The following is a 15,153-nucleotide window of genomic DNA, read 5'->3' as shown; positions in this document are numbered from 1 at the left end:
TTTTCTTTGTCATGTGAATGTTGATCAAACATGCAAGCAGATAAAGAGAGATGAGAGAGAGAGAGAGAGAGAGAGAGAGAGAGAAAACAAGAGGCGACTAGTCCTTCTAATCAAGGACTCAAAAAACAGCATCCTCCTCTTCCTCAATTTGGTAATGAGGGTCAACAGCTCTTGATTAGAACCAAGAAGAAAGACTAAATAAATCAAAATTGATCAGACACACAATATTAAGTATACATGGCTAAATCCATACTCTGATAGATTAAGCCAACAGAAAACCACATAAATATCAAAATAGGGAGACTGAATCCCTCTAAACTTCATAATGTTGCTTCCTCATCCGGTTTAATTACAGAGGTGACCATGGTTGTCTGCAGAAATCATACACGCATAAACAATCTTTAGTTCTTCCAAGATTCCACATGCAAAAGAACGTCAACCTAGGAAATGCATAGGAAACTGCATACGTTAATCAATGCATGACCTATGATGCAATATATTAAACAACAACAAATATAGAATAAGTTGGAACATGATGTTGATGATGAAGTTATGTCATTATTTATTTACGCTATGTAGTTCCAAACACATTCGACTTACTTTCGTCCATGCAACTCAAAAAAGTTTGCCAGAGAGTTAATATTGGTTACAGTTTCAGTTACTTTCAGTTAAAGAGGCAATTAAAGTGCATGATAGGGTGACAGAATTTTCATTTTTGGGTGAACTATCCCTCAAAACGTCTACCTTGGGGCATCCCGATCTTGTATATTTGTTTACATCCTTAATCATAGATAATTATTCTTCTAATAACAAATTAACAATTATTTTTGGGGTTTCCTTAATAGCTATGTATATAAAACAAAACGATTGTCAGAACTGGAACAAATGCTTTCATGCTTAAGTGAACTTTTAAAACATTCCTCCCATGCCTCCTCTTCTCTACAAAAATATTGTTTTAAATGGAATAAAGAGAAAAGTAAAATAAAATCCAAGCCATTTGATATTGCTGACAGAGCTCCAGGCACATATCATATGCTGTGTCTGTTGGCAAGAGTCAGTCATAACAATCCCCGATTCCGTCCACAACTGACCACATTTCTACTGAATCAACAACATTTTTAACACTTGTGCATTTGACAGATGCTATTATCCAAAGTGACTTATAATGCATTCAAGAAATACATTTTATCAGTCCACGTGTTAGTGCAGTGCTCTACAATTGTGCTACAGTACAAGAACTGGCACTGCTGAAAAAAGCATGTTAAACCACCCTAAACTGTTTCGCTTGTCATTGCTGCAACCAGGTCAGGCAGGAATGTTGGCTGGTTCAAGAGAAGTTATAAGGCACGTGTCAGCTGGTCAAGCTGTGAGACCAGCTGGCCAAACAGTTGAAGACCAGCTTGGTAAAGCTGTGAGATCAGTTAGACTATCCTAAACCAGCTAAAACAAACCAACCAGCAAAGGCTGGTTTCAGATGTTTTTATCAGCAGGAACCTGTAGGGCCAAATCCTCCATACGGTACATAAAAAAAAAAAAAAAAAAAATGGCAACCTATAAATTCTGACAATGGTTCTGAGCAATAAGAGCTTTCTGAGTCATAGAAGGTGGCTAAGTAAACTCTATGTGTTCTCATATTATTTCCTCTTTCTGTTATTTTAGTTTTGAGTCTCATCCTGTTTGAACCCGGGGTCAGATTTTCTGTTTACGTTCTCCTTTTCACTTTTGAAATGATTGTCAGTGCAAAAACAAGTATCTGTAGCAGAAACTCAACTGTAAACGTGCAATATGAAGTAAAGCTAACTAACTAATGCTTTCTTTTTTTAGGAGAGATTTTTACAAGAATTTTACAAGCCCATATGATATTCTCGTCTCTAGATATGGTCACTGGGAGTCTATGGCATTTTTTCATCCATTTTGTTGCCCTCCAGATGAAAATCATTGTGAATGGATAGTAAAATTACTGTTCTTATCTTATTGTGAATTTTGTTTAAATAACTGTAATTTTATTTCACCTTGATTCCAATGTGTTTATCATAAGGACTTGGTATTGATACAGATTTCTCAATTCGATTCATATAGGTATATTTTGGTTATAATGTCCATTTATCTTAAATATGAAAGATTACACGGAACGAATCAAAACAAAATTTTAAAACACACATTGAAAGGATCTCAGTGGTGAGTTTCTTTGCCAATATACTACTTAATCACTGGGGAGTGATATCTGAACATTTACCAATCAGAGATATTTTTAGTCAAATAGCGCGAAATTTGGTTACATATGAGAGTGATTTAATCACATTGTAGAGGGTTGAGTAAAAGATCAATCTATGAATTTAAGAATAGATAGAGAGGCCATTAAAATGAAGATGCATAGGAAAATCAATTTTTTACACAGCCATAGTGAACAATATATCTCAAAATATAAATGTGAACTCTGAAATGTCCTCAACTAATATTGAAATCGGTCATTAAAAAGCCCACATGTGTTGACCACCAATGAGAAAACATAAAGAAAAAAGAAAATAAATCCAACTTCAAGAATCAAAGCAAAATCTGTTAATTAATATTCCACTTTAGGAAGGCAGGGAGCGAGAGACTGAGAACAGACAGTAGCTATTGTTCAGTGATTAGAACAAGCAGTGACTCCACATGGCAGTTGTACTCATGGATTACTCACAGGATGAGAGCACAGCGCTGGTGTTTTATTCTACAAACTCACTCAAGGATACAGCACAGCTTTGTGACATCACAAGGCCAAAGAATGTGGTATAATAACCTTCAGCGTTTGCGATGCCTTTGACAAGCAAATCACATCTCAGATTTACAGCTCAGGTGCCCAGCCGGTGGTAATCAAACAGACAACTAAATAGCATGTGCCCTGATGAAAGGTGAAGGAGTGTGTGTGTGCGTCCGTGTGTGTGTTGATATAGAGATCACACCAAGCACAAGATCAGTGGAACTGTGCTTCTATCAATGAGGACAGGTTATTCATAAACCAGCGCTGATCTAATCAAACCGCCATCATCTAATAAAGCAGACATTCTAAAAGAGATAGTTCTCAGATAGTTTACTCCCCCTCATGTTGTTCCAAACCCTGTATGACATTCTTTCTTCCATGGAACACAAAATATGATGTTTGTGAGAATGTTAGCCTCAGTTACCATTCACTTACACAGCATCTTTTTTACATAAAATGAAAGTGAATGGTGACTAAGGCTAACATTCTGCCTAACATCTCCTTTTGTGTTCCACGGAAGAAAGAGGGTGCTTAAATGACAAAACAAAAATATTTCTGAGAACTATGCCTTTAAAAAAAAGAAAAAACTAAAAAGACACAGCAGGTCTTGTTATGAATTCAGAGGGTGTGCCTTCAGTGCTGGGGGTAAGATATATCAAATGTGCCTTATAATTCATCTAAACATGTACGTGAGCAGAAAAATCAGGTAACTGATTATGCATATCTGTTCACATCCACACAAAGCACACCATACTGCAAACAGTAACCTCCCAGTTTAAAAGCATATTTAATTTTGACCTCAGTGGCCAATTTGTTGGATAATGCACTGATTGAATTTATTTAAGGAGGTATTCCCGGCCTAAATCAATCCATTTTGGTTTGCAACACTGAAGTTTAATCTGTACTCAAGAAAATTTAATTTTACATAGGCGCCAATGGAGCAAAACACACCAAATGTATATACCGTCTCTATTATTTTGCATCTTAAATTTATAGGATTATCTAATAAAATGCAAAGTACTGTATAATATTATACATTAAGTATATATATATATATATAAAAATACACAATTCCACTGTGTATATTTAATTATATATATATGTACAGTATCTCTATATATCTATATACGTAGACAATAGATAGATAGATAGATAGATAGATAGATAGATTAGATAGATAGATAGATAGATAGATAGATAGATAGATAGATAGATAGATAGATAGATAGATAGATAGATAGATAGATAGATAATATGGCGATATTGTGATCAAAACATTGGCGTTTGGCATTTAATGGCACATTTGTTTTAGCTTTAGTGTAAAAAAAAAAAAAAAATCTGAATGTTGCCCGTTTGTTGACCGAACCATTCTTCACCGCATCAAACAGCGGAGCTCACACCAATCTCAGCCCGGATGGGAGCATCCCTAACTCGGCTACTGCATGCAGCCACAGCCCCTCTCCTCTCCACACCCAGACACGGATCACAAAACACAAACATGCATCACAGGCTTTGAACGGTCAGATTGTGATTCAAACTCATCAGCTGCATCTTTTTGTATGGATCTCGGTGCGTAAATCACCCATGCAAAACAAACACAGCTATAGGGAATATATGAAATCAATGCGTAAACGTGCATTTGGCAATATGTTTGATTTTAGTTTAGGCTTTAAAGCTTGGGAGCAGCAACATTTGGGTCATTTGCCTTAAGGAAAACAATATTTTAGTCATGTGACTGGGTTTGTTACAGATGTGACAGACAAACAGCTCATATCTAGATGAGATAGATAGCATGATTTAACATCTTTATATATCTAATCACCGCATTATACTGTCACGAATGAATGGCATCCCTTCTTTAATAAAAAGACACAATTATAGACTATAGTCTTACCCATATCAACTTTCCATCTGAAATGACAATATGCATGTGTTAGATTCATGCACAACCACCAACAGGCAAGCCTGTAATAATCATCTATTGTGTAGTAGCCTGTCTAGTCCTAAAACGGTGATGCTTAGGCGTTTTTTAACGCATTTCCAATGAATTGCTCAACTGCATTGATATTTTACCTCTTTTTAGCTAGTCACAGATTTTAATAACCCCTTTGTTCTTGCTGGCTTTATTGACCACATCCATTGGGATCTTTTTCCACTAAGCGTTAACAGATCACTTCCATTCATCTATGCGATTTCATTATGTTTCCTCCCTAAAATACGCATGCATTCCATCTCCAGTGCATGCATTCCTGACTTCATCGCAATACAGGCATGCGTTTTACTCGCGCGCATCAAAAAGAATAATCGCGCGACTGTTTATGTATCACTCATCCAGCGATAAAATGTATCGCCGCGCACCTACCTGTGTTCAAAGTGCAACAGTTACATCCACAGTTGGACTTTGAAGAGCCGCTCGGGAGTTATCGCAGGCAAATTCGGAGATATATTGTTGTTTTCTTGTGGAAAACACCCAAACGGAACCCTAACATGCGCTCACCGCGTCGATGGCATAGTACTCTCCACTCCGTACCTCAAGAAATCGTCGCGCTCACTTTTAGAAGCGTGGAGTTGGGAGCTGTCGCTTTAAAATGGAGCGTACCACTCTAATGGTAGGGGTGCTCTGATATGATTCAGTTACATATAAAAATTCTAGGAGAGCTTGTAACATAATATTCAGACATTAGATTTATTGTATTTAAAATTCTTATCAAATAAGTGTAAGATGTACAATAATATTCAAATGTTTAGTAAATATTGTAAGTGAATTGTTGTCAGTCACTACTGTCATCATGAATGGTATCGTCCCGCCCTTCATTTAGGATTCTCTACCAACCCCAGATGTTGAGCACCTAGTAAAGGCAGACTGTAAAGACAGACTGATATGTCTGGATTACAACAATTAAGGTCATGATGCTGGGTGATCTGAAATATGTTGCAACATACAGCTAGACACAAAATTATCTTTTAATATAGGTGAAATTGCATTATGCACGTATGCAATCAGTAGTAGCCTATGCAAGTAAATAGGCAAGTTTATTAATCTCAAATGACCGAGATCTTTTTTAATATCTCATTTGTTTCTCAGAGAAAGCAAGTGGAGATTTTGATCCAGTTCCATGCTTCGCAGATTTTTTCCTGAGAAAAAGAACCTTGAAATCTCACAAGTGTTTTAGAATAGATCTCAACAATGTCTCAAACTATGCTCAGATTTGCTAAAATACAAGTGTCAGAGATTTCAACATGAGCTTAACTATATAATATTATAGCTTTATGCTCTTGCTATATGTCAACAATCTCATTTAGTTCTCATCTGTCCTTTTTATTTTTCCAAAGGAATTTTAGGAGAAACATCTGAAAAAATTTTGATACTACAAGGAAGCTGAACTGAGCAGAACTCCCAATAAGAAATACATTTCCCAAGCTGAAAGAAAAATATATGAGGGGGTGCTACAGACAAGGTCAAAATAAGTCAGTGTTCTAATATCAAATTTCCACTAACCAACTGCAAACTGGGTGTCTTGTTATGATGTGGTTCATTGTGTTTACGCTGTTCCCAGACTTATTTTTGGAGGACAGACTAGCCCGCCTAAGATTTGTCCTATGCTATTTGCCTGTAATGCATTTTTATGTAATCTGCAGCAAATAGCGATGCAATCCACTTATTCAAATCATATAGCCCAGTTAATTGCTGTTTAGGGAAAATGACACTGCACAGTAAACAAGCAGAAAAATCGCCTGACGTAAATACAGCAAATCTAAGAATCCGTGCCTATGGCGTTTTCTATCATAAGAGCTAATAGCCTTTAGAATGACTTCACTAATGTGGATTTTACAACCAGTCACTCTGGAGAGGAAATTCTCAGCAGGTTTAGTTTTAGACTACAGAACTCAGATTTGAAGACAAAGCTTTAATATAGTTCTAACCAATAAATGGCACTATCTACAAATAGCTTCGTTCACTTTGGTGTTTTGTTACTTTTTAAAGCATTTAAGTCACAAATCATGTGTTTTTGTCAGGAGGGATATGTTAGATCAAATTTTTATAACACAAAAATTAGCATAGCATGAAAAGTAGCTAGTTATAAACCCATAAATGTCCTCAATCAGGGGCGGACTGGCCATAGGAAGAACCGGGATGTTTCCCGGTGGACCGGGGCTGAACGGGCCGAATGGCCGAACACAACCCCGGCCAACAGCAAAACAGAGTTTCTCACATAAATTCATGCAAGAAATTACAAGATTTGTGATCACAAGATTTATCCAGAAATGGAGGGTCGCAATCAGCTTGCTGTCCAAAAGTTGTCTGTGCTCTTATTTTGTCTGTAAAACAAGAGAAGAGACGATAAATTAAAATATGGCAGCAACAATGTTTGGTAAGATGTTGGCAGGCTCTCTGTGTCTGTTTTGGGAAGAAAAATTGGAGGTAAATAAAACAGCACAATGTCAAGTAGAGTGTGCAGATCATATATTTATTTGTTAAAAATGATCACTTGTTAGGTTATTACAACAAAACGTAATTATGTTCAAATTATGGCTTTCCATTCGTGTACATAAAGATGCATGATAAGATGTGATTGGCTGGAGCCGTTCGCACTTGTCCCCGCACCACTCACACTACAAGATTATGTGGAGATAATATTAAGCATGGCGTGTAAATATCCCAGCGTCTGTGACTGCTCAAGACTGGCTCAGATCACGTAGATTAGCTGCTCATACTTAACTAGCATCGCCGACGGTTGCAAGCACCAATTTGGCGGCAATCTGGGATTTTTGTTGCAGACCTCAGAAATGTATCTGCAACAGCAAAATCCGGCCTAAAGTAGTGACAGCCCGGCTTTAACAGCAGTCTCCTTTGCGATCATAATTTCAAGCTAGATTACACTTCCTATAGCGCCATCTAGCGCTCTGCGGATGCATCAAGCACTAGGAAGTGTAATCAAGCTCGAAATCATGATTGTGCCTAGAGACTGCAATGGCAATATGTACAGTATAAAATGAGTTATATTTTGGTGTGTTCTAACCCAAAACCAATCGGATCGCTTCAGAAGACATTTAAAGCTTTTGGAGTTCTGGCCACCATTTACTTGCATTGTGTAGACCTACAGAGCAAAAAAATCTTCTTTTGTGTTCAGCAGAAAAAAGAAAGTCATACAAATTTAGGATAGCGGATGGAGGGTGAGTAAATTATAAGATTATTATTTTTATTTCATTCAACTATATCTTTAATGTTAATTGCCAGAAAAGAAAGCAATTATACAAATCAGTGTTTTAAACCATATTTAGACAAAAATATATATTGTATAGTATATATTATTATTATATATTATATATTTTCTATTCACAATATCATATATTGTGAATAGAAAATAAAACTTGTAATATTTAATTTGACCTCCTGAGGTGGAAGTTCAACATTTTCTAAAACCGTTAGTGGAAGAATTTGTTTTTTTATTAAAAGTTTAAGGCATTCTGTCATCATATTCCCTTATGTTGTTCCAAACCTAAATAACTTTTTTCCGTGAAACACAACGGGAGATGCTGAGTATACTGTACATGTTAACCTCAGTCACTATTCACTGTCATTGCAAATTTCTTCATACATTGTTTAAATTCCATATTACTTTTTCAAAAGGAGACATTAGGCTTTTTACTTTCAAAGTATATGATGACGGAACTTACATTTTTGGGTCAATTATCCCGTTAAGGTCATATTTTATACCCTATTCATGGAACGTGGCAAGTACAGGGGTTCCAAAATAACCCAGCGGTGGTTAGGTGGTTGAGGATGGTAACGTTTGACTCCCCTGCCCCCCTCCTTCCAGTCCTGTGATCCACGCAGTGTTTGGGCTTGCCACGTTGTGCCCAGCCCTTTACTCTGCCTCTGTAATTGTGAGCATCTGTAATTGAAGCCAGTCGAGCCCGGCAGCCCGTATTCGTCAGTTCTTCAACCGCATTAGGTTTTTGGAGGATGGTACTGCTTGGTGCCTCTGTGCGCAAGACGGGGTGGAAATGTCCAAAAAATCGAGGAGTATGGGGTGGAAAAATCCAGAGCAGGAGTGTGGTTTTTCATTGAAAACATAAACCTCATCATAGCAAAGTGCTGTCAGATCCCAAGAAGTAGCATCCTGGCTACAGGTGTGTTAGGGTCGTGAACAGCATAGAAAAACGCTAAATGCAAATAATACAATTTTATTAACCATAATCGTGCATAGTTCAGTTAACAAAATAAATTGGCTTATCAAATTTCAAAAGGGATGAGAAAACACGTCCCATATCTTCTATGGTTGACGATATGGCATTTTGGTGCAAATTAATCTGTCTCTCAGTAGACCATTCTCGAAAACCATGAACAAACTACATGGTAAAAGAAAATACAATGCATACTTTATTAAAATTACAGGTTCACTTCCAATGAGAATAAACATGGTTTGTGCCTATCACAATATTTTCGGCTAGAGCACAATAATTTTGCATATTTTTGGGCCTATGCAGGTCATGATTTCAATATTAAGAAATTTCAGTGTTTGATTTAAGAAATTTTCCAGGTACAATACAAGTTAAGCTCAACTGACAGCATTTGTGGCATAATATTGATTACCACAAACATTAATACATTTCGATTCGTTCCTTCTTTTCTTAAAATTAAGTTACATTTCTTTAGCAATAGAAAAAAGCTAAAAATCTGCCAGTGAGGCACTCACAATTGAAGTGAATGGGGGCCAATCTGTACATGTTAAAATACTCACTGTTTCAAAAGTACAGCCACAAGACTTAAACAATGTGCATTTAAAACATGATTTTGGTGTGATAAATTTGCTTCTTTTCTGTGTAAAGTTATAGCCAATTTTACAACTTCGTTGCCATGACAATGTAATGTCAACAAACCCAAAAACAATTGTAGAAATTAAAATTTAAACATCATTACATCTCAAATAATACATTAGTTTTAACAGAACAATTATTGCAAGTGCTTTTATAAAATTATAAGCTTGACATTTCTGCCTTTAAACCCTCTAAAAATTGGCCCCATTCACTTATATGTGCCTCACTGTAACCTCAATCTTTGCTTTTTTTAAAGAAAAGGAGAGACGAATTGAAAAAATGTTGCCCGAGCACTCTGCTGAAGACGAAATTTGCATTACACGTCCTGCACATGCTCTTAGGGCTTAACAGTTAGATTTAGGTTTAAGGTTTAGGGTCAGGAGGAAGGCTTTGTTGATTTACAACTCAAAAGAGCTTTAACCTTAAAAACATGATCTGTTTTTCATCACATTGGATTTTTATGACACTATCAGTTCGGTTTAGGTCTATGGTTTAGGGTAGGAAGGTAGGTAGTTTTTGTTGCCACACAGTGGACATTTAACAATGGAACTGCTGCGATACATGTAATGAATCATGTAATATCATTTTGAAAAATCACCTAATTTCTATGAGATCAGGCTGGAGAATGCAAACATAATTATTGTTTTCAAACAGGTTTCCTTCCATTGGTCAAACAAACAGATAGTTCTGCCCTATACGTATGCCATTGGTTAACTCAGCGTTGCTGTGTCGGGCTTGTCAAGAGTGCTCAAACAAACAGAGCAATGTTTCGATTGTGCCTCAGTGCCCCAGTATTCAGGAAAATCAACCTATACAATGGCTTACTTATAGATGTCTTTGCATATTAGCTAAAGCTGGGATCAAAGTATTTTAGACATTGGTAAGCCCCCCCATGCCTGACTGCACTTTGAATAAATTCAATCACATTTACTATTAAGTCTACTGTCCAAAAATGTTTATAATGTTGACAAATTTACAGATGTATCATTTGCCAGCATTATTAACATTTGTGGACAGTGGACTATTTAGTAAATGTGAACCAATGTATGCAAAGTAAAAGTCAGGCCTATCTGTGGGTTCAGTGAGCTTCAACAGGTTTTAAACATGGATACACATCTTTAGTTTAGCTGTTTTCAATCATAATCGGGCTGCTTAACTCTCTGAATGAATTCATTTGCGCAATGACCTCTCATTTTATGCAGTACCAGCGTTATCAAGGGGAATAAACCAACTTTTTCATCAAATGAGATGTCTGCTTCTTTTTATCATGTCATGCAATCCCACAGCGAATCATGATTTATTATGACTCTTGGGTTATTTGATTTAGCCAGTAAAATGTTTTGCAGTGTTCATGTGACGTCTCCTCTGAAGGTCGAAATGAGAGGCTATTGAAGCATTTTCATGAGATAACAGCAGAGAAATTCCTCACTTATAGTTTGTTTATGGGCTCGCCTGTGGCTCATTGAAACTTTATTAACCTTGAGAAGGCACACTAATGTTTACCACCAATTATCATTGTCTTTTACGTTCTCATTTATGTGAGTCATTTTAGGCACTGGCAAAGTCACACCACAGTTTATGTGTTATTGTTTATCTTTAAAAAGTACTATGGTATTATCATGATTTTTAAATGTTTTATTTGTACCATAGTAATATTGTGTTTTTTTTTTTTTTGCTGGATATTTTAAAAACCCAGCGGTCCATAATGAGATTAAATGGAAAGCACATAGACTTGCTTAAAGGGATAGTTCGCTAAAAAACTCCTGACCTCAACTATGTCTCACCAAAGATTTGCACTAAGATAACAAAGTCTGTAATCAAAATCAAATTGTGCTTGTAGTGTAAATGTCTACACACTCAAATGCATTTGAGCAGCAGCGAAGGAGCGTCGTACATGGGCATGCTCTTTACCCCATTACCCTTCACTGCCCCCTGGTGGTTGGAGGAAGACTGCAAAGTATTGACTGGGTTTATTTTCCTACCTGTCTGGTAGCAAGTTGATTTCCATACATCTGGGAAGATACAGAGCCTTGTGATTGTCATGGTAACACAGATTTAGACATAGATTACTAATCACAGTGTTACATTTCAGTCTGGGCTTTGTTTGTTTATCATGTATTACAGAATTCGTCCAATGCCTTCACATAATAGATGTTGCAAGTAAAAATGATTGGTTCATTTGTCCTGATACAGCGATGAGTATGATCATTATAAAACTGACCAAAATAAGCATAAATGAGGTTCAATGAGTGATGCGAGACATGTGTGATTGAACAATAGGCCTTATTCAAAGTATCGCCATATTTGATTTTTAACAGAAATGGAAACGAGGCTGTGAGAGATGGGCTTACATAGTTTTCAATGGCATGCACTGTATGAAGCTCCAAAATCACATTTCATTTTTAGTTGGTTGTCTGCTTAAAATAATGTAAAGACTTTTTTCCCCAGCGCTTTGTCCACGGAATGATCAAAAGCACTTTTAACAACAGTGAAACCCATTGAAGTAACTGTAAGTCTATCCCTCACAGTCTCGTTTTCATTCCCCGTCAAAAAATAAAATACGGCACTACTGTGAACAAGGTTAAGCTCTGCCCAATAAGTGAAAGGATAGTATTTGGGGTAAAAATAAAATAAAATGAAAACTTGTTGCAGGGGCTTAAAGGCCCCCCATAAAAACATCCTCTCTTCAGTCAGGGGAAAATAGATTTATAATGAAGAATGTTCAAAGTGTGCTCAAATTACCTGATCCAGTCACAATAAAGATTCATTTGTTTATAGAAACCTTAAAGGAATAATTACAGGTTCACTTCCAATGAGAATAAACATGGAAATAATTCTAGGGGGTGGAAAAACACAGTATATTGTACATGAAAGTGTAGCAGGAGCTCATAAAACAAGTGTAAATGGTATGACATTTTTAGTTCACACAAAAGCTCACACACCCAGCTCACATGTAAATTTCAGGCCATGGCGAACCCCCATGCATTTGAAAATTGATGCCTACATCCTTGTAATTTGCAGAAGTCACCATAAAAAGCAAGCAGCATGCATGACAATGGCTCTCTCTGGTTTTACTGCCGGCCACTCAAGCCCCCCGACAGGGGCGTCTTTTCTTTTTTTTTTTTTACCACAAACTACTCTGTTCAGCTTCTCCACTCTCTTTAGACTTCACATCTGGCCCCTATAAGCCACTGCAGCTGTTAGTCAAATTATGTGTGCAGTTTGGAGGGTCCGAACCGCAGAGCGCACCCCTCCCTAAGAAATGGGGGGGGCCGGTGGTCTCTCTTAGCCTGGCTCTGATGAAGGATCTTATTAAACCAGGCCAGTCGTCCTTCATTTGCCACTGTTGCTGTAAAGCATTTGATTTCAGCCTTTCATCTACCGTTTTATGCTCAAATGAAAGTTATTTCTTTGTGCCTTATGTCTAAACACAAGACAAACAGGCCAAGATAATTCAAATAAGATCTTTGAGCAGTTTTACAGTGGAAACTAGATTTTCTTATATTCTCTAAAGAAAATGTGAGTAGTGCTTGCCAGTACATTTCTCACCGCCATGATGCTTGGGTGTTGCAGGTGGCTGCCAGAGCATTGCTATGTGGTTGCTGGGGTGTTATGGGAGGCTTCTAGGTCATTACTTGGGGAGAAGCCAGCCCCCAAGTAACTACCATATTTGTTCCCTAGATAAACTGCAAAAATGTTTAGTATAATAATAATGGGAATGTAACTGGGCTGTAACTGGGCAAATCTGTAGACATTAAAATACTCACTGTTTCAAAAGCATAGCCACAAGACATAAACAATATGTGCATTAACATGATTTTAGTGTGATCAAATCGCTTACTAAACTTTTCTGTTTAAAGCTATTTCCAATTTTACAACTGAATTACCATGACGACGTAATACTGTAAATCCTCAAATCATAAATTGACCTTAAAATCTATTAGTTAAACAACAGCTCAGATAATACATATGTTTTAACAGAAGAATTCATGTAAATGTAAGCGTAGCGTAGTTCTAGTGGGAAGACTAGCAGCTGTACATCATCGCACCATTAGCTGGGTAATTCCTAGCCAATCACATTTAAGCCATTGCTTTATAAGTCTGCTCACAATCTATCTCAATGCTGTTTCAGTGTGCTAACACGGCAACCTCCACCACCCCACCACCACCAGTTGAGTCCCGTCCAGCACGGAGATAGGCTCCTCACCCCTGCCTCCTATCTCCAGCAGGATATGACGGTTCCAAGTACAACTTTTTCGTTCTGCAAGACGGGGCCTACGCCAAAGAGAGACATTACTTTTCTGTTTTATATTCATCAAGAAATGTCATCTTAAATCTCACTCAAGTCTGTGAGTCTTCCTAATAGAAGTGCTTTTATGAAATTCTAAGCTTTACAAGCTTGGCCTCATTCACTTCCATTGTAAGTGCCTCACTGTAACCTCGATTTTTTCTTCTTCTTTTTCTTTTTTAAGAAAAAGAGAGACGAGAGGAAATTAGTATTTGTAGTAATCAACATTATGCTACAAATGCTATCAATTTATTTTATTTTTCTATCCATTTTATTGAAAATAAACAAGTCAGATCGCTTTTAAAAATAATAGTTAATCTCTCCTCAACAAGCACTATGATTTAAAGTATCATTCATCTGCGCACCACAAGCGGTGTGGGACAATTTATGTGCCAAAGTTTAATATTTAGGGTTAGGGTTTTTTTCAAATCCGTAACTCTAAGTATGTGCAATAGTAACAATGATGCTTGCTTTAACAAGCACTTACAAAGAACAAGACGTGAAATCAACATTTTGTTGCATGCCCTGTTTTGCTGTTTTATCATGCTGGAATTTTCATGTGCTGTTTCATGGCTTTTTGCCATGCTGCGGAAAACATATATATAACTTCAAAGTGGAGCTCAAACAGTTGCCAAGCAACAATTCTTTATGTACAGTACCCCAATAGCAGGTTGCACAGCATTGTTGTCCGTGTGGGGAGCCCTCTGGGAATTACTCGACAGAATATTCAGAAGAGGAGAATACTTACAGAATCTCAAATCCATGTTTCAATTATTTTAATAGCAATCACGATGACTGGATTCTACATAGAATTATTTGCTGCATTACACTTAAAATAAATAACTATTATATTGCCATGTTTTTTGAAACTAATATGGTAATGCCGTATGAATATGGTACTCATGCATTACCATGATTTAACTTTGTCCAACCTCGCGTATACATGCGTGGACGTTGTATTTTGGCTTTGTTAAACGCAACGCATAATTAATTAATTTAAACCGGCTGATCTCAATTCAGGAGGCTCTGTGCTGTTGGTAAAGGTTTAAACGTTCAACCCACAAGTTCATGTGATGGATTAAAATAAGGTCCATTTCGAACTGTTCTGAGACCAGTGCAGACAGACTGCACACAGGAGGTTAAGTCATTCACTAAATAGGGAGCAAGGGAGCAAGGGGACATAGTATAGCTTTCTATACAGCTAAGTCCATTCACTCCTAAAATCCAACCAAAAAGTTCAGTTTCATGCTGAACATGTTTGGCAGTGATTGGATGATGCTGGCCATTACATTTGAATCAGAAT

At 37.0% G+C, this 15,153-nt stretch overlaps 1 protein-coding gene across 1 annotated transcript in view; it reads right to left on the bottom strand.

Moving 5' to 3' along the window:
• The window catches only part of plxna3 (plexin A3), a 203,289-nt gene extending 198,044 nt beyond the window's left edge, over positions 1-5,245 (bottom strand). The window contains exon 1 of the mRNA XM_052093743.1: positions 5,103-5,245. The gene's annotated coding sequence lies outside the window, so the exon portion shown is untranslated. The remainder of the gene's footprint in view (positions 1-5,102) is intronic.
• Between the last annotated feature and the right edge of the window lie 9,908 nt (positions 5,246-15,153).

Source organism: Xyrauchen texanus, chromosome 27 (assembly GCF_025860055.1).
Source record: "Xyrauchen texanus isolate HMW12.3.18 chromosome 27, RBS_HiC_50CHRs, whole genome shotgun sequence".
NCBI lineage: Eukaryota > Metazoa > Chordata > Actinopteri > Cypriniformes > Catostomidae > Xyrauchen > Xyrauchen texanus.
This window is presented reverse-complemented; position numbering and strand designations above follow the sequence as displayed.